At 54.1% G+C, this 19,863-nt stretch overlaps 1 long non-coding RNA gene across 1 annotated transcript; it reads right to left on the reverse strand.

The window, feature by feature from the left end:
* Nucleotides 1-12,413: 12,413 nt before the first annotated feature.
* LOC131824297 (uncharacterized) lies at nucleotides 12,414-18,550 on the reverse strand. Its single transcript, XR_009350819.1, has 3 exons — nucleotides 18,503-18,550; nucleotides 17,539-17,717; nucleotides 12,414-14,202 (listed from the first exon to the last, which is right to left on the reverse strand). It is a non-coding gene; the product is annotated as an uncharacterized LOC131824297 (long non-coding RNA).
* Between the last annotated feature and the right edge of the window lie 1,313 nt (nucleotides 18,551-19,863).

Below are 19,863 nucleotides of genomic sequence, written 5' to 3' on the forward strand. Positions count from 1 at the left end.
CCCACTGTGGTCTCCCAGGGCTACACCACCGCCAGGGGCTTGGCAGGACATTCAGACCCCCCCCCCCCCCCACTGCCCCTCCGCCACGACAGGGTTCCAGACCCCAGAGTTCCTCTCTGGCCAGGCAGGGTCCCAAGCTCGGCTCAGAACTGACACAGCAGCTCCTTCTACCAAAGAGCTACCCTAGTCCAGAGTCTAGCTTTTAGGACACAAACTTGCCAAGTCGACAATGGCCTTTTCCTGGGGATGGAAGGAAGGTACGGAGCACCTACTGTACGCTTTGTTCTCCAAATGTCATTCCCATCACTGCAAGTCCCCGCCCATTTTACAAGACCAGAATTTGGAAAGAGAGCTCCCTCTGTAACTTACTCAACAAATATTAATCCATCACCAGCTGTGTGCCAGGCCTGTGAAGGTGCCAGAAGGAGATGTTGGGGCTCCGCTTTGCTTCCTTCACTGCCTATGCTCCACCTTCCCCTGGCGCTGGGACACATCTTAGCTCCATACTCTGGTGCCCCCGCCCTGCTGAAGCTCTAGCACATTCCATTGGGGCTAGGCGCCTTTGCAGATGTTGGCCCCTCTCTGGGAACCCACAGCGAATCAGCAACTTTAAGACTGCAGTTTAAGACTGGGCAGCTCAGACCCCAGCCCATGGGACCCGGCGATGCCCTTCTGTGACTGTCTGCCGTCTGGTCAGGACTCTGCATCAGACCAGCGGAGCCAAGAGCCACTCTGTCCAGCGCCCAGGTCAGACGGGGCTCAGTAATGCTGCCTTGTCTACCTCCAAGGTAGGCTCAGACTTCAGATCCGTATACTACTGTGTGCAGGACGCCCCTGATGGCTCGCATCGTGGAGAGCTTCCCCGGTGGACCTGACCGCGCCCCAGCCTCCTTCCTGGGTTTTGGGCTGCCAGCACCTTGGTGCCAGAGGAGGCCTCTCAGGGACAGCTCCTTTGACCTTGTCACTCCCCTGCTCCCGTCCTCAGAAAAAACCAAGACACTCTGTTTTTCACTGAAGGCCATGATCATTTCTGATTTGTTCTCCCATCATCTGTTCCTGGACAGCTAAAGTCCAAACTCCCCAAAATGGCTTCCAGGAAAATACAAAATATCTTTCAGCTTCAGGACAAATTGTAACTTCCCACTGTGCACGCAGGTGGAGGTCTCCAAACTCCTCTTCAAGACCCAGAACAAAGGGCGAACACCTGCGGAGACCCCTGGTTCCAGCCTCCTCCTCAGAATCTCCTACTTCCCTCTTTTAGCCACAGGAGGTGATGATGTGTTCACTAACTAGCTTGTTGTCACTGCGAAATATACATAACACAGAATTTACCACTTTAACCATTTTAAGTGCACAGATCTGCGGCATTAAGTAACCTCATATGGTTGTGCCACCAACCCCACCATCCGTCTCCAGAAATTTTTCATCCCCCTGAACTGACACTCTGTTCCCACTGAACACCGACTCTCTACTCCCCTCCCCCAGCCCCTGGCAGCCACCATCCTGTTTTCCGTCCCTGTGAGTCTGGGGCTCTAGGGACCTCACGGGAGCGGAGTCATACAGGATTTGTCCTTCTGTTGGGTTTCTGTTTATTGCTTGGACTTGCCCTCTCTCTCTCAACCTGGGTGGGGAGGCGTGTCAGTGGGTGACAGCAGGCGAGGTTGACTCCCCCTCCCAGGGGCTTTAGTGAGAAGCAGTATTTGGGAACAGCCTCAAAGACTTCCACCACTTTCTACATCTGTGGCAATGCTCCACGGACGAGTTTGTATGACAAATCTGAAATTTATTTTGTAGCTCGTGCCTATTATAACAAATTAAAAACATATAGAATATAAAATAAAAACACCCCCGTAGACACGCCCCACAATTGGCTCCCCAGGGTTCACTGGTGGCAGTTTTCTGAGTGTCATAGCCAACATTATGGAAAACCGTATGGTACGTGTTTCTATTTTTCCCTTTAGCCAACATGAGCATTATTTTACACATGTCATAATAGCTCTCGTTTTGTCCACAGCATTTCGTGGACAGTGGCTGCCCTCCCTGGCGTGTGAAGTGGGCTCCAACAGGTGGGGAACCTCACCCCATTGAGCGGAAGGGGAAGCTGAGACGTGGGGGGGGCTGTGGGTGGGCACGGGGGGGTGGGGAGGGCGGGCGGGGAGTGTGTTGTTCAAGCTCACCTGATAGAAGGAAGAGGGGTGTGGCCTGCTCCCAGGTTGGCTGGAGTAGCAGCCTCCTGCTGTCTTTGGACTGGGACTTCTCCCCTGCGGACAGCTCAGCTGCTTACTAGCCCAGGGACCCACAGGCCTCAGCCCCATCTCGGCTGGGCTACCTATTTTTATCACCAGCCCCGCCAGAGTTCAAGTGGGTAGAGTGAAGACAATCTAGCCCTGGGCCAAGTCACCTTAGTCCTTGAGCCTCAGTTTCCTTATCTGACAAGTGAGGCATTACCATCCACTCCACGGTTCCCCTCACACTGGGATTGCGGGGCATTGGGGCTGGCCTGAGGGTGGGGGAACGTCTTGCTTCCTGCTGCCCCATAAGCCACCCTCCCAGGCCCCTCAGGTGGCTGCTCATACCTCTCCTTATTTCTATTTTTTTTTTTTAAGTAGAGATTTTTAAAATCAGCTCTTTTTTTAAAAGATTGTATTTATTTATTTGACAGACAGAGATCACAAGTAGGCAGAGAGAGAGGGGGAAGCAGGCTCCCCGCTGAGCAGAGAGCCCGATGTGGGACTCGATCCCAGGACCCGATCCCAGGACCCTGAGATCATGACCTGAGCCGAAGGCAGAGGCTTTAACCCACTGAGCCACCCAGGCGCCCCCCTCTCCTTACTTCTAGATGTCTCTTCCTTTGCGATCCATGGCTTTCCCTTTCTTTAGGACTTCTCAGGGAAGGAGACTGGAATGGTTTCCTCCGGCTGCTATCACAGATTACCACAAATTTAGGGTCTTAAAACAGCACACATTTATCCTCTCACAATGCAGGCCAGTGTTCTAAAGCAGGTCTCAGTGGGCTAAAATCAAAGTGTCGGCAGGGCTGGGTCCCTTCTGGAGACTGGGGCAAAAATCTCTCAGTGTCCTTCAAGGCTGCCTGCCTTCCTTAGCCTGAGGACGCATTCATTCTCCGCCTTCTCTAACATCTCTGATCGCTCTGACTCTGAACTGCCCGCTTCTCTGTGAGTCTTGTGGTTACACTGGGAGGACCTGGATAATCCAGGACGATTTCCTCATCTCAAGACTCTTAATCACATCAGCAAAGTCCCTTTTGCCACCTAAGGTAAGAGGCAAGTTCTGCAGTTTAGGACGGGGGCATCTTCGGGGGCTGTGACTCGGCCCACCACAGGACCTGGAAAGAGAACGGGGCCGGCTCATGTCCCACACCCCTGTCTAGGACTTGCTTCTCCATCTGCCGAAGCTGTCCCTCTCTCCTCTCCCCTGGCACTGGGAGCATCCACCCCCCCTGCCCCCGTGGGCCACCCCCAAGTCCTTGCTGCTTGCCCGATAAGCCCAGGCGTTATTCATCCCTTCGACTGAACCCTGTGAATGGTCTGGGCACAGGTCTTGATGAAGGCCCAGGATCACAGTACTGAGCTAGACCCCAGTGGGCATCCCAGGATGCCAAAAGACTGTGGGATGTGTGAAGGGGCAGTGTGGCTTTAAGAAAAGGTCTGAGCATAGCCACCATCAGCATCTCCGAGGGGTCCTGGGTCCAACCAAGGTTGATCGTGATCTCAGACGACATCTCTGAACTCCCCCACACCCTCCAGAGCTGCCTGATTCCCTGTCCTCTGCCCCTGGCACTCCCTGGCTTGGTGAGATCTGGCCAGTGGAACAGGCTTCTCCTCCAAGGGCTTGGGAAGCATGGGAGTTGGGCAGTGCTGGGCCAGGGCCACCCCTACCACCAACCACACCGTGCTGTCACACCCCAAAGCAGGAACCTGGCACTGCCAGCCACTTGGCCCCCCAGGCGCCGTGGTTATGCCTGCGGTCACCCGAGCAGCCGGTCAGGAAACCCCTGGGGTCGTGGGGTTCTGGGGTGGCAGCAAGGGTATGCACAAACCATCTTCTCCAGATGCTCCAGCTGCCCTTTGCCACTTTGAACCCTTGCCATGCCTCTAGCCTTGTGGCTCCCACCCCTAGAGCATCCTTCCAACCCTTCCCCATCACGGCCAAGGAGAGCACCACCTTCTTATGGCCCATGGAACCCCCACCCTGTCTCTCCCTCCTTTGGGACCACAGGAATCAGTCTGTCTTCACTTACAGGTCCCTGAAGGTCTTCTACCTGGCACCCGGGGGCTGGGGACAGTTCCTGCTCTGTCTTCAGCTTGCCCTGCATGGTAGTTACTGCTGCGTGGAGAAAGCGTCCCCCGGCATGGCTAACGGAGACAGGGCTGGTGTCTCAAGGATCCCTGTGGACAGGGGAGAGGATGGGATCCCTTCCTTGCTATTGGCGGGGCCCTCCACCCACATGGCTCTAGAGCCCAGGCCTTCGACAGAGTCCCTTTAGGAAAAAAAAGCAAGGACCTTAACGGCAAGTGACTGCTTCCCATACTTGTTTTAAATTGACACGTAATTAAAAAGTTAATTATTAATCAGGCTTATTGATCACTCGCCAGTTGCTGGCTGGGAGAGGCTAGCCTGTGGATTCATCCACGGGTCTGACCGAGCGGGATCAGTGCCACTGTCTCTGTTCAGACTTGCTTGGCTGCTATTTTTGCTGCTGCTGGGCTGGATCTTCTTCCAGAAAGCCTGGCTGAGGCGGGAGTGTGGGTGCTGCTCAGATCTAAGGGTTAGGCTGGGGGTGGCTGTCTCGGGCTCTCCATGGCAGTGGCTGCTGGCCTGGGCGCTGCTTCCCTGTTCTCCTTTCTGCCTTGGGCTCCAGAGCATGAATCTGTCAGGCTACACCCCAGTAACCTCTTCCTGGATGGCCCATGGGGCCGCTCACGCCCAGTGCCAAGAATGAACTTGCCACCTTCCTCCCCAGATCTGATCCCCATTCTGTGTCCCTTGTAAGGAGTAGTCTTTCCATCCATTTGGTGGCCCACCTATGCACCTGGAAATCATCGTGAGCTCCCTCCTCTCAGACTCTTTGTCCTGTGGGTTCTTCTCTATGCTCTCTGCCATTGCACTGGTCTAAGTCATCATAAGTCCTGGGGAGAGCATTCCCTGAAGTGAGCACAGAATGTGCAAAGGCCCTGAGGCAGCAGCATTCACTAAAAAGTAAAGAATGGGGACACCTGGGGGGCTCAGTTGGTTAAGTATCTGCCTTTGGCTCCAGTCATGATCCCAGGGTCCTGGGATGGAGGCCTGCATTGGAAATCCCTGCTCAGTGGAGAGCCTGCTTCTCCTTCTCCTCACTCCCTACTCCCCATTCATGCATGTGTGTGTGCGCGTGTGTGTGCACATGCACACATGTGCACTCTCTAATAAAAAAAAGAAATCTTAAGCAAAATATAATCTACATTAAAATTAAATGAGTACATAAAAAGCAGAGAATGGAGTGTGAGAAGTAGTGGAAGAAGTAGGCAGATCATATACAAAAACTCAGCGGTGCTTTGTCAGGTGGATGGGAAGCCATCACCAGGTTCAATGTCAAGGAGGGGCCAACACATTTCCAACAGATGACTCTGGCTGCCAGGAGGCTGTGGGGGCATCAGAGTGGAGAAAAGGAGCCTAGGAAGGAGCTCTCCAGGTGAGAGAGGACGGCGGATATTAATGGAGATGGTACAATTGGTAGAATGTATTTAAAGATGGAATTGATGGGCTTTGATGATGGATTGGATGCAAGGGTGAGAGAAAGGGTCAAGAGTGACTCCAAGGTCTCTGGTGTTGTAAAGCCAAATTGTCATTCACTGAGCTGGGGAGCACCATGAGAGGGCAGATTTGTGGAGGGAAATCAAGAGCTCAGTTTGGGGCAGACTGAGCTTGACATGCATGATAGGCAGTTGAGTTAGAGAAGCCCACTTAGAGACATGATCTGGAGTTCAGGAGAAAGGTCAAGGCCTGGGTGAGATTGCCTGGGGAGTGATTAGACATGGAGATACGTCCAAGGATACCCCAAGGCCAGAGAGAGGAAGAGGAAGGGCAGAGGAGAGTGGGAAGGAATGGGCTTCATCTCAGCCCATTGCTCTCTATCCCCTTCTGCTCCAGTGAGAGTTAACTGGTGATAAGAGACAAAAATCCATTATGACTAATGGCAGCTAAAAGTGGAGAGAGGCTCTATTGAAGGGGGACAGGCTGGGTCAAAGGAATGAGAAACCCCAATACCAATGGGAAGGCCAAGAGCCCGGGGAGCTCCTGGATTGAGGGGTAGTCTCTCTGGGTTACTGCCACTGGAGCGATCAGCTCTGACAGTGCTCCATCCTTGTGTGAATCAGGTCACGGATCTGTTGGCCAAGTGTGAGTGGAGGAGGGTGGGCACCATCATCACCAACACCACTATTGCCGCCATCATCCCCTCACCAACCCAGCTGCCATCACCACACTGCTACCGCCACCATTTGCCCCTACCACCATCACCTCCACTAGAGCGTCCACTGCCACCACTGTCACCACGGACCACAGGCCACCCCCACCGCCATCACCATCACTCCCATCACCAGCGCCCAAAGACCATCGCAACTCACCATTACTTCACTTACTTCCTCAAAGGAAGATTTGCGTGCCTCCCACGTGACAGGCAGAACTGTGGGCTTTCCCAACACCATGAGGAGCAAAGATTATTTCTACCTGCAAGTGGATAATTGTCCAGGGAGGGAGAGAGGTTTTAGCCCAGTAGCCATGGTGGACATTTAAGACTGCAATGGAGAGAGGTGCTGCAGGAGACAGGATGTTGGGAAAGTCTGGAGGCTCTGACCCAGATAGGAAGATGAGAGAAAGCTGCTCTGAGATCAGAAAATCACGGGGTGGGTGTGGGTGGGGAAATGCATCAGGTGTAGAGCCTTGTGTGTGCAGAGCCTTGATGGCAGGAGGGACATGTGAGTCTAAGGGCCAGGAGAAGGCATGTGGGGGCTCTGCTCCACACGGTCACTCAGGGACGCAGCTGGGTGGCTTCCTCCAGCTCATAGAATCTGGAGCAGCTGTCTCCTCAGTTGCCATAGCAGACAAAAAGGATGGAACAATCTTTTTTTCTCTTTAAAATATTTATTATGGGGGTGCTTGGGTGGCTCTTGGTTTCAGCCCAGGTCAAGAGATCAAGGTCGTGAGATTGAGCCCTGTGTCAGGCTTCACCCTCAGTGCAGAGTCTGCTTGCGATTCTCTCTCCCTCTACCCCGCCCCCATTCTCTCTCTCTCAGTTGCATGCGCATGCACACACTCTTTTCTCTCTCTCAAATAAAATATATTTTTAAAGATTTTATTTATTTGGCAGACAGAGATCACAAGTAGGCAGTGCTGCAGGCAGAGAGAGAGGTGGGGAAGCAGGCTCCTCACTGAGCAGAGAGCCTGATGTTGGGTTCAATCCCAGGACCCCGAGATCACGACCTGAGCCGAAGGCAGAGATTTAACCCACTGAGCCACCCAGGCACCCCTCAAATAAAATCTTTAAAATATTTATGATGAAGGCTGCCAGGCATACGCAGAATGGAAGAGAGCAGTGTCACGGGTCTCCATCAGCCATCCCCCGCAACTTCAACAATTACAGCGTCTGGCCAGTCTCGTTTCATCTGTATCCCCATCCACTCCTCCAACCTTGGACTAAAGCAAATCCCTGCTATCATATTTCATCCGTAAAGATGTGATAAAGACTTAAAAAACGTAACCTCGAAAACTTTATCACACGTAAAAAGCAAAAAATCTTCATATCATCAAATTTCAAGTTATTATTCAAACTTCCCTAGTTACTTTTCATTTATTCAAAACGGCTTTCAAACAAGAGCCACACACTGCATTTGACTAATAAGCCCTTTAAGCTCTTACGTTTACAAATCCCTCTTCCCCCTGTTTTTCCTTTCACTTCACTTTGAGAAAGTGGTATTTGACTACAGATTGCCCTATTTTGGAGTTTGCTAATTGTGCACCTGTGGCGTTCACGTGTCGCTCTGAGCCCTGTGTTTCCTGTAGTTCTGGAGGCTGGAGATAGATCGAGGCAAGAGTATCGGGCAAGGATGCTGCATAGACAGCATTGTGTCCTTCCTAAGCTATTATTCCTGGAGATACCCTGTGTCTGATCACTTTCTTTTGATGACATTATGACTGGCCAATGGTTCAGGAGTTCTCAGCTTGGCCCATCCATTATAAAGCACCCCACATGCCTTTCACTAATAATTTTAAGAACCATTGATGATCGTGCCTAATTCCACTACTAGAGGGTTGCAAAGTGGTAAAATTCTAGCACTTCCTTTTCATTTATTAGCTAGAATTTTCCTAAGGAGAACTGGTTATTCTGAGAAATAGTTCAGGGAAGAAATGAAAGATAGATGACTGTTCTTCCCTTTATCGAAAATTTTTTGGAATAATAAATTGGTTTCTATCACACCCAGTGTTGACAAATAACATTTTTCAGCTACCCTTCTAGGCACATGATTTTTTTTTTTTTTTTTTTTTTTAAGCCTCTTTGTATTTCAGTCTGTCGCAGACTTTCTTGCTGTTCTAATTGTCCCACCTTTGGCCAGTATGGGAGCCCCTGCTAGTTAGCTCCCAAGTCCCATCTTCACCCTACAGACTTCAATCATTCCCCTTGCATTGTGCATGATAAGACACCCCAGATTTGTCTTGAATATTTCCTGCCCTGACCCAGAGCCAGACCTGTTTCCAAGGACCCCCGGTTCCTCTGTGTGGGGCGTGATTTTGAGAGGTCACGGGAATGAAGGCCAGCAAGGGGGTCTGTGGTATAAAGGATAAAAAGGGGAACCTGAATGCCACTGTCCCTGTCACAGGAGTTCAGGGAGGGCGACAGAACAATAACAGAGGCCTGGGGATGCTTCAGCTTTGCTGCAAAGAACACAGTTGCATGAAACAGGAGTGTGTGATGGCGGGGAGAAAGACAGAGAGGCCAAGGGCAAGGGCTGAGTGGTAATGCAATCCCGTTGCATTGATAACTGGTAATTGCAATGGTCCTTGGAAAGGACAGGGGACTGGGTCCAAGGTCCAGGGAACAGAATGGCCATGGGTGGAAGGGACAATTCTTCCACAGCACCAGTAGAGAGGAAAGGATGGATATTTCTGGGGTTGCTTGCTTTGAACCAGGCGAGAAGAAGATAGACAGCCAGACAGCTGTGGGAGCCAATATTTAAAATGGCCTCACAGTATTCAGGCCCATGTATGGTCCCTTCCCACATGGTATAGGCTCATACACGGAACCTACAGAATATTCTGGAAATAACAGTGTGACTTCTGAGGGGAGGTCATGAGAGATACAGTGGCTTCCATCTTCTGCTCCTGGGTCACTCACTCTGGGGGAAGCCTGCTGTCATGTTCTGAGGACACTCCAATAAATCCAGGAGCCAGCATCAGCTTGCATGCAGGTGAGCGTGCCAGCTGGGGCAGCAGCAGCCCCATCCCTAGTCAATAGGTTCCAAGGTTGCAACCTTGGGAGAGACAGGAGGTCAGAACCACCCAGCTGAGCTCCCGGGCTCCTACCCACAGAAACTGCATGAAATAATACATGTTTGTTGTGACTAGAAGCTGCCAGCTTCTGGGGTGATTGATTAACTGATTGATTTTTTACCACCAATAGACATCTAATAACATGATTGGGATAAAAGATGGTACAGTAGAAAGGAGATGGTGGTCAGGGTGTGGACTGTTTGAACAAGGGATCCAGAGAAGCGTCTAAGAGCCCAGAGGCAGGAGGTCTTTCAAATTGAAATGATCAAGGAACTGACAGGCCAGATATGGGACAGACTGTGGACATTATAATCCTCCAGGAAGAGAGGATGCCCCAGGATCCAGGGGTGGTCTGTGGGCTGGGTTTCAAATTCTTCAGTGAACAAGGAAGAGCTCAGGAGATGTGACATCATGGTGGCAGTGGAGGAGGGGTGGCTGGTTTGGCTCTCAAAAGGAAGCCTGGACTTTGGTGGGGGAGGGGAGTCTGTTTTTGCATGAGGAGGATGAGTACTATTCAGAATGGAGTGAAAAGGCCAGGAGAAGACCAATCCAAGGGCGCCTGAGGGGCTCAGTTGTTAAATGTCTGCCTTCGACTCAGGTCAGTCCTGGAATCAAGTCCCGCATTGGCGCCCCTGCTCAGAGGGAAGCCTGCTTCTCCCTCTCCCACTCCCCCTGTTTGTGTTCCCTCTCTCGCTGTGTGTCTCTCTATCAAATAAATCTTTAAAAAAAAAAAAAAAAAAACCAGTCCAATAGAGGTTGGGCATAAATGAGAATCAAGAAATTAGGGGCGCCTGGGTGGCTCAGTGGGTTAAGCCGCTGCCTTTGGCTCAGGTCATGATCTCAGAGTCCTGGGATCGAGCCCTGCATCAGGCTCTCTGCTCAGCAGAAAGCCTGCTTCCTCCTCTCTCTCTCTCTGCCTGCCTCTCTGCCTACTTGTGATCTCTCTCTGTCAAATAAATAAATAAAATCTTTAAAAAAGATTTTTTTTCTACTATCATGAATAACCCCATCACCACTGTAGCCATCATGACTCGTGTCGCGGCGAAATCCAGACCACCGCCAGCAACATCAACGTCAACACCAGCACAAGGTTGTCATCGCCACCAATGCAAATGCCATTCATGCCATCACGACCAGCACATCCACCAGTATGACCACCAACCCTGTTGCCACAAGCATCAACCACCACCACCAACACTGTCACCTACTCAGTGCCAACATGGCCATCCCTGTCACCACAGACATCACCATCACCTCTGCCACTGCCACCTTCGTGATCACCTCACAGTCAACCACCCCTACATGGATCCCCACCTTCCCCATCACTGCCCTGCCAACAGGGACACCACCATGCCCACCACAGACCTGGTCACGACCTCCACCATCGCCTATAACTGACCTCTGCCACCACTGTCACCACCAGCATTACCACCACCATTGACTCTAACATCACCGAGCAAGGCTGCTGGATGCCTGCCTCGATATCCGGCCCTCATTTCTTCCTTAGAAACAGGGTACCAGACTCTTCAGTGAGCACAAGGTCTTCAGTGGAACAAAGATCACAATTCCCAGGCTCCTCCGCTGAAGGGATATGAGAAGTGGTGGGGAGCGAGGGGCTTCCAGGAAGTCTGCTCCGAAGAGGGGCAGCCTTTCCTCTCCCTTCTCATCACTGCGGGCCAGGCAACCATTATCTCTCACTCGCTGTACTCTACTAGCCTCCTAATGGGTCTTTCCGCTTCCCCTTTGCCTCCTGATTCCATGTAGCATTGGAGTGTCCCCAGACAAGACCTTTCAATAGCTTCCCAATGTATTTAGCATAAAATACAAACCCTATTCTGGCGTAGAGGGTCTAAGAAATGGAGTTCCTGAGCACATCCTGAGTTCCATCTCCCACCAAACTCCTCTTGCTCACACTTTCCATTTTGCACCCTTTCTGGAAGCTCTAAGGAGCTAACCTTCTGCTCACCACAGGGCCCTTGCACATGTTCCTCTGCCCAGAATATGAACTCTGAGCCAGGTCAGTTTCCTGTTTATTTGCTTTGTGGCAAGTATCTTTGTTTGTAACAATATGCTTGTGCAAGTACATATTGAATACATATTTCTTCCACTAGACTGGAGCATCTTTCATGGCAAGGATATGGGGCTAGATGGGGGTATGTGTTTGCTAACTTCTCTTTCTTCAATACCAGAAACAGCACTGGGTATGTGGAAATATTTGTTAAAAAATATATATATACGCACAAGTGCATTTATGCCGGCCCATATCTAGAGCTATACTCCTACCTCACTTTCCTTCAGGCAAGTTATTAAGTTGTCCCTTGAGTCAGTTTCCTCAACTGTAAAATGGGGATATCCATAGACTCTTCCTTCTGGGTTGTTTGGAAAATGGAACGAGTTAATACGGATAAGGAGTCTAGAACACATATAAATGTTTGCTGTGGCTGTTTTCAGTCCTCCTGCCCACTGGGTCTGCTTTAATGACACCGGAGCCCTCTCCCACCTCCGGGCTGCTTGCTGGTTGTTGCTCTTCCTTGGGGCCCCAGCCAGTTTCCCGCATCCCAGCTCCTAGAAGGTTGAGACTGTCCCAATACCTCCCCCGCACCTGATCATGCCTCCTTGATATAAAGCTGGGCCCAAAACATGGCCAAGTTCACCCTCAACCCCCCTCTGGAACATCCTTCCCTGGGCTCAGTGCTAGTCTCTGCAGTCAGAACCAGCCCCACCTAAATGCTCCTGATTGCAGCCCCGAGGCTTACAGGATCCATAGGGAATTTTTAAAATGTTACTTAATAAAAATTTGACATAATTATTTAAAAAAATACACGACAGAAAAATGGAAAAGCAAAATTGAATCACCATTCCCGAGTCCTACCACTCAGAGCAATCGTCACCAACCTGGGAAAGAGCATAATTCCAGACACCTCCCTGAGAGGCTCGGAAACATGGAGCTGGGTCACTGGTGTGGAAATGGACCCTATGATGACGGTGGCTTCCCAGGGTTAAAGGATTGCCTTTAGTTTCACTTGGATTTGATCCAAGAGAAAAAAAAGCCTGACATGCCACTGAAGGAACTGCTGGTCTGGATATGTGCCAATTGTCATGCTGGTCCACTCTCCCGATGACGTCACGGTACTCAGGTTGTGCAAGCACCCTTATTATCCTCCTGAGGCACGTGAGGCTTGCCGTATCGGTGAAGACTGTAAGGTTCTAGAGGCCTGGGGCATGCTGGGAACTCCCTTTTGGGGGGTGAGGACAGGCTCTTGCCCCTCCCACCTCCCACCATGAAGAAAGAGGCCCCAGTGCCAAGGGACCCAGGATGCAGCAAACATCACCCTTGGAAATGCAGCCCCAACCCACTCATCAGGTTGATGGGAGGGGCCCAGAGCAGGAGAAGTGTCTCTCTCTCTCTCTCTCTTTCCAGAAGGTTCAGACTGTGGTCAAGCTGCTCTGTAGTCATATGACCTGCAGATCTGATGGTGGTAGACACAGCCCCAGGTGCAGCTGCTGGCCAGCCCTGGTAAGAGGTTGCTATGTAAACGCTCAGAATGCCGAAGCAGAGCTAGGTCAGGAGCCCAGCTTCTGGAATGCTCCAGGGCCCCTGGAGGGCCTGAGCATCTGGTGATGGGCATCATGTGACCGTGTGACTGGACATGGTCACCGTCAGATCCACTCGTCATAAGGCGGCCAGGTCCAGCAGCTATCCATGGTGTGACAGATGGGGGAGCTCAGGCCGGGGCTGAGTGCATCTCCGCACGGGCCCAGCGACGAGGCAGGCTGGGCTCCTGCAGTCCTGATCTCTGTGGTTCTACTGCCTCTGGTTCTACTGTAGCTCCGGGGGAGGGGACCGACCCTCAGGTCAAAGGGTGGAGGAGAAAATATGAAGGCCAGGCTCACAGATAGGCCTGCAACCAATTATGGGCCTCTGCCATCGGGCAATCCCCGTGGCAAGTCCCTCAAGGAGACTGGTGGGGAGAGATGGCCCTGGAGTGCTGAGTTGCTCCCTGAGGAAAAGGGAAAAGCAGCCTGACGGACAGCGATGTGTGGACTCTGGGAAATAGGCAGGAGCCTGGATGGTTGGTCACATCTTTGGAAGTAGGGAAGACCCGAGCCAAGGAGGTCTGGGGAGTCGATTCCTGGATGGGCATGGCGTACGTGCATCTAGCCTGGAGGAGAACGGTGACAAGCAGGCCCAGACTGACTTGCCCTGGGGCCACTCTGGCATTGGCACAGTGGGTCTGTGAACAGAGGAGGAGCAGCAGCAGGGCAGACTCGGTGTGTGAGCACCAGCATGCCACCCCCACTGTAGCAGATGCCCCCCCTTCCAGCAGTGGAGACCAATGCCGGGTCCTTGATGTGGTCACCCCTTGAAGAGGCTGGCCAGCCACCTGATGGCAAATTGGTTGCACTGCATCCTTTCCACTCGAGAGGACAGCAGCTTATCTCCACCGGCACCAATACCCTCTTGGGGAGCCTCTGGGGCTGCCATACCTGCACCGGCATCACCGCCCAGGGGCGCACACGGGTCTAATGGCCATATTTTTTCAGCCAGGGCAGATGGCTTCTCAGTTGTTTTCCCATCTGCACTGGGCACACAGGAAACGATTCCAGTGATTATCGGCTCAATTTACCCAAGAGTAGTACATCATTAGGACCATTCTAGAAGCACAGGAGAGAAATTAGACCATTACATACAACACATACCTTAGGTTATTAGGGCTTCATTCTCTCAAGGAACCCTGATGTCCTGCACAACATGGTCTCAGACTGGGGATCATCGTACCCTGAGGAGGGGACCATGGAACGCAACCATATGTCCCCTGGTCACATCACTTGGAAACAGCCCACCTGAGAGGACTGGTTAGCTTAGCCCTGGTGCCGGTCTGGGACATCCCGAGGGCTGAGGGCTTGTCCTCTGCTACATGAGAATGCCCGGAGCCCAACGGACACATAGGACAAGGCCTTGTGCAGACCCCTGGGAAAGAGCCGGGGCATCCCACCAGGTAAATCGAGAGCAGCGCAAGTGCTGGCTGAAGGTGAGAGGAATCCAGAACAGGTGGGAGAAGGAGACAGTGGGTATCCGTTGGACCATGCAGGACCACGAGCAGCACGAGGAACCATCGCTCATTCTACTATTCCCCATATTAAAATCTGACAGGGATCGAGGCCAGCCACCATGGGGAACTGGACCCTGGGACACACAGACCTAAGAAAGGCCCCAGGTGGAACTGAGGAGGGGCAAGAGGAGCGGGCTTTTGTTTTCTGTGTCTGGTGCTCTGACCTCTGGCCTGGCTGACCCTGGAGGGACTGCCCCTCCCAGAGTTGGCCAATTCCTAGAGAGTACTCCACTGGCCCCTGGGTGCTTTTCAGACACAAACCAGCCAATCCAGAGCCCAAGGCCCCAGCCACCTTTAGTGGGCTCTCACACTCTGAGCCACTAGCTCCCCCAACCCTATCCCCAAGGCCTGGGCCCAGACAACTCAGGACTGCCCTAGGCTTCAAACCAGACAGCGCCCTAAGCCTGCTTACCCAGCTTACCTGTTCTTTCTTGAGTCACAGTGAAGGCTCCTGCCACAGCTGCCCTCTACCTCCGACCCCCTGCTTCCCCAGGCAGCCCCTTGGGGTGCCGCGTGCCCCCTCCTCTGGGAATTGCAACGATCTTTTCAACGATGGCCTTACTGAGCCTCAAATTTCCTATTAAGACACTCTTTTAAACCTCGGACTGTCTTGGGTGACTCTGTGGCCCATGTCAAGTGCTCCTGCCTGGTGGATGCCAGCCACAGTGGCACTGTGGTGACCACTCCCTGCTGTCCCCACCCCACTTCCCACAGGTGACCATGGCCTGGCTTGCTCTGGCCCATGGCTTCTTGGCCCCCGCATGAGGACCACCCGTGGGGCTTGCCTGGCCCCCAGCTATATAAAATACCGGAAGCACAGGGGCCGATGGGCCAGCCCCGAGCAATGCGGAACAAGCCTCTGGCTACGTGTCCCCTCTTGTCCCTCTTGGGGGTGGACAGTTTTCAGGACCTTCCTCGAGGTTCTGCAGACAGCCCAGTGGAGTCCGTATCCCCCTGACGTGGTTCAGCAAAGCCCGTGTCTGTCTGCTGACTTTCCCCTCTTCCCTGCCTCCTCCTGTTCCCTGGAACCACCTCCCTCAGAGATTTCCAGCACAAATGCAGACCTCATTCCTCAGACTCCCCTGTCAGCCACACAGCGCGTGGGCCTGCCCCTCCCCGAGGTCTGTGTGAGGAGGGAAGTCTGTGTTGGGAGGAACTCTGGGTCCCCCTGGGGCTCCTCCTCATAAAATGGAGCGACCACAGCTGCTCCCTGAGGCTGTGAGGATCCCAGAAACATACTGCAGACAGGCTCCTGACAGGAAAGAGGTGACAGGCGAACTGGGTAGAAGGGTTTCACGAAGGGACCATTTATAGGGACTACTGAGGACATGATGAAGTTAGAGACAGCAAGAGGGCCTTGGCCCAAGAGAATCAAGCTGGTCCAGCGAGGCCCGGGAGCAGTTCTAGGAATGCCTGACAGGCACAGAGGCAACCAAAACTGTGCCTACCAGAAATGCAGAATCCACACAATCTCGCACCAGGGCAACCTCAGTCCGTACTGCCTCTTGGCTTTCGCACCTCATCATCTCCCTGTACAAAGGCCTGCCTGGGTGACCTAGGGCCTCTACTGCTCTGCTCCAGGATGGCCTGCCTCTTCCCAGGGCCACCTCTCACTGCAGGCAGAGGGCGGGAGGTAGAGAGAGGGCTCCCGCATGGCTCCGGAAAGCTTGGTAACAGCTGGGACAAGCTGGGGGCAGACCCCTTCCCACTTTTGAGTCAGGCTGTACCCGTGGCCACCCCTTAGTCTTTGCCCAACTTGGGTCCTCTGGCCCAGCCCAGCCATCCACACAGACCTTATCTCGGCTGTCCATCGAGGGCCACCTGGACAAACCAGTCCTGCCAGAAACTGGATCTGGTCATAAAGGCCCCTCCCTAGAGGTGTGTGAGATAAACCCCCATCCTCCCCAGGCCTTCGCTGGAGCCAGAGGGCCAAGGCCTGGGGTGGAGGCCGTGGGTGGTTCGCTTCTCCTCCCCCTCTCCAGCCTTCTCTCGCCTGAGCTGGTGACTCCTGGCTCAGCTCTCAGAGCTGGGGTGAGGGAAGGCAGGGGGTCAGGACGGAGGGCCACTGGGGAGAGCCTAGGAGCTACCCCATGGGAGCTCCCAACACCAATTTTCCTTTGTTTGAAAGGGAAACTGAGTCCCAGAGAGCTTTTTCAGCTCCATTTGTCAAGACTGCTAATAACCTCCTCACATCAAAAGATTGCTTTTTGGGGCGCCTGGGTGGCTCAGCGTGTTAAGGCCTCTGCCTTTGGCTCGGGTCATGGTCCTGGGGTGCTGGGATCGAGCCCCGCATCGGGCTCTCAGAGAGCCTGCTTCCACCTCTCTCTCCTCTCCGCCTGCCTCTCTGCGTACTTGTGATCTCTGTCCGTCAAATAAATAAATAAATAAATCTTAAAAAAAATAAAAGTGTTCAACCTCATTTTAAAAAAAATAAAAAGATTGCTTTTCCTTCATGTAAGTCTGTCCTCTGTGGGCTCCTGACAGGCCCTGGGGTGAAGGCCCCCTATGGTGGGCTGATGCACGGGGATCAGTGTAGCCATGATTCCCATCTCCCATATGAGGAAACAGGTCAGTTGCCTAGGTCACACATGGCCAACTTGGAACTGGAGCTCCCTCCCAATCTGCCTGCAGAGCCAGGCCCCGAGGGAAACTTCTAGAATCTCACCACCCTAAATAAGCATGCTTACCCACCACTTATCCTGTTGGCCCCTTTTAGCTATAAATTCCTGGGAGTACAGCCACTGGACTGAGGCTCCACAGGATTCTGAGTTCGATTCCCACCGACAAGCCGTGTGCCAGCTGCGGTGCCCACGGGGACCCGCCTTGGGAGCTAGGAGGGGGCCTCAGCCCAGCAGCTGTTGGTATTCTTGCTTTTTACCTGGTTGGTGGGAAAAGATATTTCTCTGTTTGGACATCCTGGCCTCCAAGCAGCTTGTCTATGCATGTTGGTTGTTTCTGTATCTTCTGGTAGGAATTCCAGGCCTCCATTCTTTGCGGGCAAAGACAAGGGCTGGGATGTCACCAGTTGCTGCTGCTTTCTGGCCTCAGGCTTCTCATCTGCAAAATGGGGAGATGAGGCGCTCCAGGGACAACAGCCCCTCCAGGCCCAATTCCACCCAAAGGAATGCTTCTTTCCCCCCCGTCTCGCCCCAGGCCCAACTCCTGATACCAGGCAGTAAATAACTTTCCATTTGGTCACGTCTGTTTTGGTGAATCTTTTGCTCTGGGGAAAGTGGGCGTGTCCCTAGTCCAGGACCCACACCAGCTATCAATGGAGGGGCCAGGAGGGGTAGGGAGTGGTGTAGGGGGTTCTGCCATCTTGAGCTTGGTGCCATTACCAAGGGTGCCCACTGTGTGCCAGGCGTGGACACCCCAGGGCAGTCAGCCTCCTGCAGCTTGTGAGGCCAAGAACCTCCCCAGGTCCTTCTCCCTGCCAGTTTCAGCCCTCAAAGCACAGGTGGGAACACTGAGGCCTGCCTGTACAGGGATGGAGTCTCAAGGACCCACAGGGCCTGCAGAGGTCTGGACGGCAGGGGGTCTGCTCTGCTGGTCTGGGGGACCCCAGACACAGGAGCGAGGAGGGCTGTTCCCCAAATGTGCTCCACACTGATACAGTGGGATCTTTGGCCTCCGCTCCCCAGCCTCCAGGCCCCAGCCCCCGCAGATTCCTTTGCCTGGAATGCAAGGAAGTAGATAGGCCCAGAGAAGCCCAGCGATTTGAGCACGTGGCCCAGCATCAAGGAGATCGGGTGTCCCCGCGGAGGGAGGAAAAAGCGGGTCTTCCCCCCTTGCCTGGGCCAGATTTGGGCGCCGAGACGCCCTCACACCCCACCCCACCTTACCCCATCCCCGGCCCCCCCAGGTCAGCTGCGGGTGCGGAGGCTCTCGGCCCGATTACCGAGCGCGGCCGCCAGCGGGCCATCTGCATCACAAAGGCGCGGCCGGCGGCCCGGGCGGGAGGGACGGCGCGGGGAGCGCCTGGCCGGGCTCAGCCCCCGCCCCGCCCGCAGGCCCGCAGCTGCCCCGCTAAGCCTCCACCCCGCGGCCCAAAGATTTGGGGGGCGGGGGCGGCACGCGAGCCCCGGCGCTCAGCTGTGTTTGCTCGGGGGGCGCCACGCGGGGCGGCGGGGCTGCGGCGCGGGACAAAGGCCCGGATCTGACCGACCCCGCAGGTGGCGAGGGGGAAGGGAGGGCGCGCCGGGGAGCGAGTACGGGGCGGGGTGGAGGGGAGGGTAGGGAGGGGAGGCCGCAGAGGCGTCGCGGAGAGGGGATGCAGGCCCGCCCGAGTCCCTGAGACCTGAGACCCCCCCCCCCCCACCTCCAGGAGCCCGGGCCCCGGGATCAACAGTGTCGCGTCCTCCGGCCTGCGTTTGGGAGCCGCCTCCAGGCCCCTTCCTTTCTTGGCACCCCAAATGACAAACACTGTTAGCGTCCATCTATTCTAAGCTGCTGAGAGCCATTTGTGCTCACGGCCGTCTACATTTGCTGTGGTCCGCACTTGCTCCCTGTGACTCAAAAAGGCCTTCTGTTGCGGCCCTCTTGGACCCGCTGGCCCCCAGGCTGCTCTCCCAGCAGCTCCACCCCAGCCCCACACCCTCCCCAACCCGCTCTTTCACCTTCCCCATCGCAGGAAACGGCCCTTCTGTATTCCAGGTGCCGGCACCGATCCCGGCGGCGTGGGCATCGCTCCTTCACGTGTCCCGCCCCCGCACCCCCTCTGCTGGCTTGACCTTCGAAATCTCTGGAGCGTCTAAGCACCTTCTGCCAGCGCCGCTGCTGCCCCTCGGTCCAGCCCCCATAACCTCCTGCCGGGACTATTCCTTCCTGTTCTCCCTGCTTCTGCCCCAGCAGCCCCCAGAAGGATCCTGTCAACACCAAAGCCGGACCTCACCCCTTGCTCCACACCCTCCCATGGCTCTCACCTTACTCAGAGGCAAAGCCAAAGTCCTCATGGCGGCCACGAGGCCTCACCGATCTCCTCCTAACCCCCACCTCCCGAGCTCGGACTCCATTCTTCACAGTCCAGCTACACCAGTCTCCAGGCTCTTCCTCCAGCAGCCATGCCCCCTCTCCCCCCAGACCCACTTGGAGCGCACTCTGCCCTCACAGCTCAGAGCCTCACCCCCTCATTGCCTTCAAATGCCTCCTATGCAGTGAGGCCCTCCTTGGCCACCCACCCTTCAACTCTCCTCCTGTCCTTCGC

This window comes from Mustela lutreola, chromosome 2, assembly GCF_030435805.1.
Source record: "Mustela lutreola isolate mMusLut2 chromosome 2, mMusLut2.pri, whole genome shotgun sequence".
Lineage (NCBI taxonomy): Eukaryota > Metazoa > Chordata > Mammalia > Carnivora > Mustelidae > Mustela > Mustela lutreola.